The 7,354-nt window shown below is 31.0% G+C and overlaps 1 pseudogene; it reads left to right on the forward strand.

Annotated features, from left to right (window-relative positions):
* Nucleotides 1-1,770: 1,770 nt before the first annotated feature.
* LOC111740522 lies at nt 1,771-1,886 on the forward strand (annotated as a pseudogene).
* The last annotated feature ends 5,468 nt before the right edge of the window (nt 1,887-7,354 follow it).

Below are 7,354 nucleotides of genomic sequence, written 5' to 3' on the forward strand. Positions count from 1 at the left end.
AAAAAAATTCTCATCTATGTGAAAATATAATTGTTTTTATTATATCAATTCCAAAAGTCAATTGCATGACTAATGTTCAGTGTTGGATTTGTATGAGTAAAAGTGCAATATCTAAAAATTACTCTGGTTAACAAATTCATATACATTAGGGACATAAAGTTATCTATAGATTTAGTCATTATTAGGATATAGAAAATTTCTCTCCTTCAGTGCTTTAGTCATTGTGTATTGAAAAATAATTGACAATGATCGCTCATAAATTGTTAAATGCTTACATATTAGTCTTATGATTTACAGAATACTTTTCATGGATTACTGCATTTAATCTTCAAAAATCTTTTGAATTAAGTGTTATTACCCTCATTTCAAAGATGAGAGAACTGAAGCCTAACAAGTATAAGTGATTGCCCTAGATCTCACCACTATTAACTGGCTAAGTCAGAATTCAAACCAAAACAATTTGACCCGGAGCCTGTGTTCTTAACCACTCTGTGAAACCATTGCCGAATTAATAGCAACACGTTAACAGTAAATTTGAAGTTATTAAAGCTCATCACTAATTTTAGATGCTCAACTGATCTTAATAGTTTGGATATAAGATATGGGAAAATTTAAGGATGACAAGGAAAAAGCTGTGCAACATTTGAACTAATTCTAGGCTTATTGAGAAGCCTGAGGCAGGTCAGAATACACAACCATAAAAGAAGATGGCGGTACAGAGGAATAGCATAGAGGTGTTTTTTGTTGTTGTTCTATTTGTGTTATTGAGGTATAATTGTATAAGTTTAAGATGTACACCCTGTTGCTTTGATGCATTTATACATTGCAATATGATTATTATCATAGTTTTAGTTAATATCTCTATCACCTTTACAGAATTAAGATTTGGTCTAGCAATTTTGATGTTTATAATATAATCTTGTTGACTATAATCTCTATGCTGTGCATTAGCTCTCTAGGAATTATTTATCTACTAGTTGCAAGTTTACATCTTTAAACATCTCCCCAATTCTCCTACTCCCAGACTTCGGTAACCACCATTCTAGGCTCTTCTTTCACCTGTACAGTTTTTTTAGATTCCACATATAAAAGATATCATACAGTCTCTGTATTTCTTTCTCTGACTTAACTCACTTAACATAATACCCTCAAGGTACATCTATATTGTTGCAAATGGCAAGATTTCCTTCCTTCTAATGGCTGAATAATACTCCCTTGTATATATACAGTCACACTCTGCTTAAGGACAGGAATGTGTTTGGAGAAATGTGTCCTTAGAATTTTGTCCTTGAGTGAACATCATAGAAGTGCACTCACACAAAACTAAATGGAATAACCTGTCAATGTAAGAAAGTCCAAACTTGTAGAGAATTTTTATAAAATTTTATTTGAGCCAAACTGATGACACTTCTGGGAAGCAAGATCTCAAATTCTTAAGAGATAGTTTGCAGTTTTTTTCACTCATTGGGAATTGAGGAGGGAATGTAAGGAAGATTACATGAAAGTGGGAGAAATGAAGACAGTAATTGGATTATAGGATAGTTAATAAGATCACTTGCTTTCTTAAATGTGATTATAATTTATTTCAAAGGTAAATTAACCTTAGTGCACAGAAACAATGGACAAGGCTTGCTTAAGGCAAAGATAAACTTGTGCTAAAAAGTTGTATGCCTGTGGATGTGGTTTCATAGTGTAGTGGTTAGCATATCTGCTTTACAGGCAGAAGGTCCTGGGTTCGTGCCCCAGTGGAGACACAGTCCATGATCCACAGTCTATGGCCATGCCACCCTGAACAAGCCCGATGTCTGATCTTGGAAGCTAAGCTGGGTTGGGCCTGGTTAGTACTTGGATAGGAGACTACCTAGGAAGACCAGGTGTTGAAGGCATAAGAAAAAAAAAAAAAGTTATATGCCTGCGATTTAACTACCCATCACAATCTGCTCAGTCAGGAATTTATGACCAGATCACCCTGTGGCATTACTTATTATAAAATTTTTTTCATCCACAGGAGAAAGGAGACAATAGACTACTTGAGTTTAAAAAGCAAAACAAACAAAAACAAAAACAGAAAACAGAATTTAACCCAGTATATTTGAAGATCTAATAGGCTTTATTAAGCTATTCATGAATTGAGTAGCATCTCATCTAGCAAATAAATGGATACTCCTAGGGGTTGTACAAAAAAGAATGTTTTTATAGAAAGAAGGATGGGGCAAAGGAGCTATTAACAAAAAAAAAAAAAAAGAATTATTTTGGGGATGGGACATCTTTTTGTGGGGAGTGGAGGCAAAGGGAAGGGTTTTTATCATGCAGATTGCCTCTTCTTTCTATGAGGGATGAAAAAGGCACAGGTGACAGATTACTGGTGCTTGACCAGAAAATTCCAGACTAGTCGATTAAAATTGCATATCTGGGAGGGGCTGAAATTGTAATTAGATTAGGTATTAAATCTAGGTTTGATATCATGAACTTTCACAGCAAGCGACAACTTTTTGGGCCTGTGGTTATCTCTTTAACACTAGTAATAAAATTATTTAATATATAAATATATATAATATATATAAATATTGAAAATATTACTCTGCTATTTTAATTTTCTGCCTTGTAGAAGCAGCAGGGTCAAAAGCTGAACCTGGAGTGCATTTAAATTAATATTAGTAAGATCTAGAGTATAGTGTCCACTTTCGAGACTTCTAACAGAATTCATCACATTTCATTTTTTGGTACTAAGAAATGATTTCCCAGTTAAGAGAGTTCCCCAGGCCTGAAACAATTCCAGTGTCTTTTGAAGTGTGAATTCTATTCAGTATTTTTTTTCTCTTTCTTTAGTGCATACTTCACTATTGTCACAAAAACTATGAGAAGAAATCCCACGAACTGTTTCAGTAAGAATTTAATTTCATTCAGAGCAAAATAAGTGGCTTTCAATGACTCCCATTTTATTTAAAAGCATAGCAACAACAGCAAAAATTATCAAGATCCTTCTCACCACTTTCTGGCTATAACTTTTGCCATTATTTTCAACAAAGGGGCAATAACTTTTTATTTTTTAATTAAAGATAGTTAAATATTTTGTGACACACAACATAATTGTTGTATTTAAGAATAACATTAATATTATAACAAATGAAGTTCTTCTCAGAACTAATTCAAAAGCCCATCAGAAACAAGTAAAGGAATGTAAAGGCATTGAGAATAAAGGGATCTAGTTATGTAGTTTAGAATGAGACACTTGGCAACTAAAGTTTAAATCAAATGGACTGCATTAATGTAATGTCTACTCAGAAGAGAATTGCAATAATAAAGTTATATATTAGTCCTTAAAGTTATGAGTAAAGATCTAAACTAATTTTCTTCTATTACTGTCTTGGTTGATAAATGAGATTTGGTGTGAAATGTTCTAGCTAGATGATGAGAAAGCTATTATTCTTTAACTTATTATTATTATGTGTGAACCAAAAATAGATCTATCTTAACATAATATTTTTGGTTATATCAAATTTAAAGATATGGAATAACGTTCTATTAGACATAGAATATTTGTTTAAAATAAGGAGATTAAATTTAAAATTTTATCTCTATGACAAGTCACGCTTTCTAAAATGTTTAAGTCTAATTTTAGTCATTTTACTACATTTCTAGTTATTGCTGGTACATGAGAGTATCAGCAAAAATTCCTAAAATAATACAGAAAGGAAAAACTTTCAAGCAGACAATTTGCAAACCAGGGAGACACAGCCTTTTGTGGAAACTGAAAGTGTGCTCCACCAACATAAAGGGGGAGACATCTTTTATAGAGAAAGTTTCTGCCCAAGTTCTCAGTTTGGTCCATTTTATGCAAATGAGATTTCCAAATTATGCAGTTCTAATGATATAAATGGTGTAGTTCTGTTTGGTCAGTACAGATGCAAATAAGGATATAATTTGTGCAGTTCTGATTGGACAGGGCAGGTCTCAGTCCCTTGGTTGAAAGACAAAACCAGGAACTTCCTTGTAGTGGTCATCTCAGAGAGTAAAACAGGCAGGGGCATAGTACAGGAGTTTGAAAGGCCTCTGCCAGCAACAGCCACTAAACCCTGGTTGTAATTTTGGTCCCAGTTACCCATGAGAAGTCCATTTTGACAGATGTATTTCTTCTCAGGGTTCACAAAATGAAGATTAAAATTTTCATAAAACTCATCTTTTTCTTTCTTTTTTTTTCTCTTTTCTTATCTCTCTTTTATTTTTTTATAATTGGAGGACTTTAAAAATGTGTTTCATTACATTTAATAAGAGATTTCACTTTAATCATTTGCTTGATGTCTTTCTTCTACTCCGTAGTATGAGATATTCTTATATCTCTTTAGTTTACTAGTCTTTTCTAAGTTCCTAAATAGTATCTGAAATATATGTTCATCAACTAAAATATTAATAAACAAAATTATGGATAATATTTTGTAGAAATAGTTGATGATTCTCTTAAGAAAATTATTACCAAGATAATTGTTCCAAGGATGTAGGAGGAGATACAAACAAGAAAATATTAAACGTATGTAATATTTAGTAATCAAATCACAATTACTATTTTGACCTAATATTAAGGTCTATGAAACTTAAATATATGAATAGCTAAGTAAATATTTTTTAAAAATAAAATTAATGCTAAAAATAAAAGTCCATTTTTAGGAAAGATGTCAAGAAGTCAAAAGGCTTAGTCCTCCTTGCTTTATGACTAAAGAGATTTTTATTTGTTTGAAGCCTGAAATTTTTAATGAATCTTTCAAAGATCTGCTTAAACATATGATTGTACCAAGTGATAGAACACTGAAAACATCTTGCCACACCGTCCATCTCCCGAAGTATTCTATACAAAATTATATTAATTATTTATAAAAGGATATTAGTATCACTAGTAATTAATAACCAAGACAGTTCCAGACTTAGTTCAGTTCTAGTTCAGTTGAACTGAGAATCCAGCTAAGATGGCCAGAAATCATATATTGGGTGTTCTCTCAAACTTGGAAAACCTAAAGGAGAATTGAATGTAGTACTGATGAAAAGTTTATTTTCATTTTACTCAATCCTCATGTTTGAATTTCATTAGAAAAGGCAAACAAACAAATAAATAAATAAACATAATCAATAATTATCCAGGTAACTGAGCTGCCAAATTCTGAAGCTAGCTTAAATGACTTATTGAAATAATGAATGTAAATTTAACTGCATATTTTCATCTGAGATAGAATGAAAATTTAATAATAATTAAATTATTATTTTTTTTGAATGCCCTTTGTGTGCCAGGCAATGCTCTATATATTAGTTCTACAAATGATGGTGAACAGATCTTAACTCTATTCTCAGACAGATAGTTAAGTCCACAAATAAATACTGTATAATATAAGGAAAACACACAATGCTTTCACATTGAATGAGACAGAGGAATTTTTAATGAGTTTGTAAGAAAATCTTTCTTGGAAGTATTCTAAGAATACATCATGTAAAAAGAATCCAAAGACATATGATCAGGACACACTAGAGAAAATAAAAGGAGTTCAATATGCTTAAAGATGAGTTGTCACCCATATATAGAAATTTGCTCATTTATAGTCCCCAAGGTCCTGTTAAGGAAATTTGGTTTTATCTCAAGAGAAAAATCAGGAAGTCATTAAATAACTTATCTTTAAGCAAGTGAGTAAAGTGATTTGAATGCTGAGACATTTTTTTTTTTTTATGCTATCTATGTAATAGTTTAAAGGAGGCAAGAGGATGGAATTAAGATAAGATTTTCAAATATCTTTGTTCTCTTGCTTTGAGTAAGAGTACAAACTACCAGGTAGAGAGAATAAATAAACTCAAAGAATAGTGTGAATATAGAAATGTGTAGTATACAAGGAAAGCAGTGCTTAGATGGAAATTTATGCTATCAAAGGCATATATTAGAAAACATCTAAAGTAAATAAGATTTTGCCTCAGGAAATGAAAGAAGAAAAGTAAAACCTAAAGCAAGCAAAAGAAAATAAGTAATAAAACATAGAGTAGAAATCAGTTGAATTAAAAATAAGAAATTAATAGAGAAAACCAACATAACCAAAAGATGGTTCCCTGAACAGATTGATAAATTGGTAAATCTCCTAACCAGGATAATCAAGAAAAAAAGAAAACACTAACTATCAGTATTAGAAATGAAAGGAAATTATCAATACTGATCTTATGAAAATTAAAAGAATAATAAAGGAATCCTATAAAAACTTTATGTTATAAAATTTAAAAACTGAGATAAAATGGAGCAATGCCTTGAAAGACACAAGCTACCACAACTTACATGATGAGAAATAGATAATCTGAATAAGCCATATGTAGCATAGACATTGAATTAGTAATCAATAGTGTTCTAAAAAAAGAAATAACATGTCACTGATGATTTTATTGGTGAAGTTTGACAAACATTAAAGGGGTAAATAATACACATTCTTTACAGTCTCTTTTAGAAAATAAAAGAAAGAGACCATATTATAATTAATTCAATGTGGTCAAAATGGCTCTACAACCAGAAAACAGAAAGTTATTACCAGATAGAAAGCCATTGAGCAAAATCTTTCATGTGTATAGATGCCAAAGCTCTTAGCAAAATATTACCAAATCAAATCCAATATGTATAAAAAATAATTATACATGTAGACCAAAGAGAATTTATTTCAGGTATGCAAGGCAGTTTCAACAATTGAAATCAATTGATGTAATCTGTTGCATCAATAGACTACAGAAAAAAAATATATGCATATTAATTGTTGCAGAAAGAGCATTTGACAAAATTTAACATTCAGCAAATGGGAGTAAAAGGAAATTTCTCCAACTTGCTAGAGAACATTCACAAAACTCCTACAACTAATATCAAACTGAATGATGAGAAACTGGGAACTTTTCCTCTAATCTGGGGAAAAAAGCAAGTATGTCCTCTCTTACCATTGGTATTCAACATTATACCAGAAGGCCTAGCTAGTGCATAAAAGAAAAAAAAAAAAAAAAGGTATATACCGAATAAGAAAAATTAAACCTTATTATTCTTCATAGATGACATTGTCTATGTAGAAAATCCTAAAAGTTCACAAATAAATAAACTTCTGGAACTAAAAAGCAATTATTACAGGGTAACAGGGTATAAGTTTAACATGCAAAATCAATTTCTTTCCTAGATACAGAATGAACATTTGGAATTGGAAATTTAAAAAAATCCAATTTATATTAGCACCGCAAAAAGAGAAATGCATAAATCTAACAAAATATGCACAAGGGCTACCTGAGGAAAACTATAAAATTCCAATAAAAAAAATCTACGAAGATATAAGTACATGGAGACATAGTCCTTGTTTGTGAA

This window comes from Pteropus vampyrus, unplaced genomic scaffold (assembly GCF_000151845.1).
Source record: "Pteropus vampyrus isolate Shadow unplaced genomic scaffold, Pvam_2.0 Scaffold64, whole genome shotgun sequence".
NCBI lineage: Eukaryota > Metazoa > Chordata > Mammalia > Chiroptera > Pteropodidae > Pteropus > Pteropus vampyrus.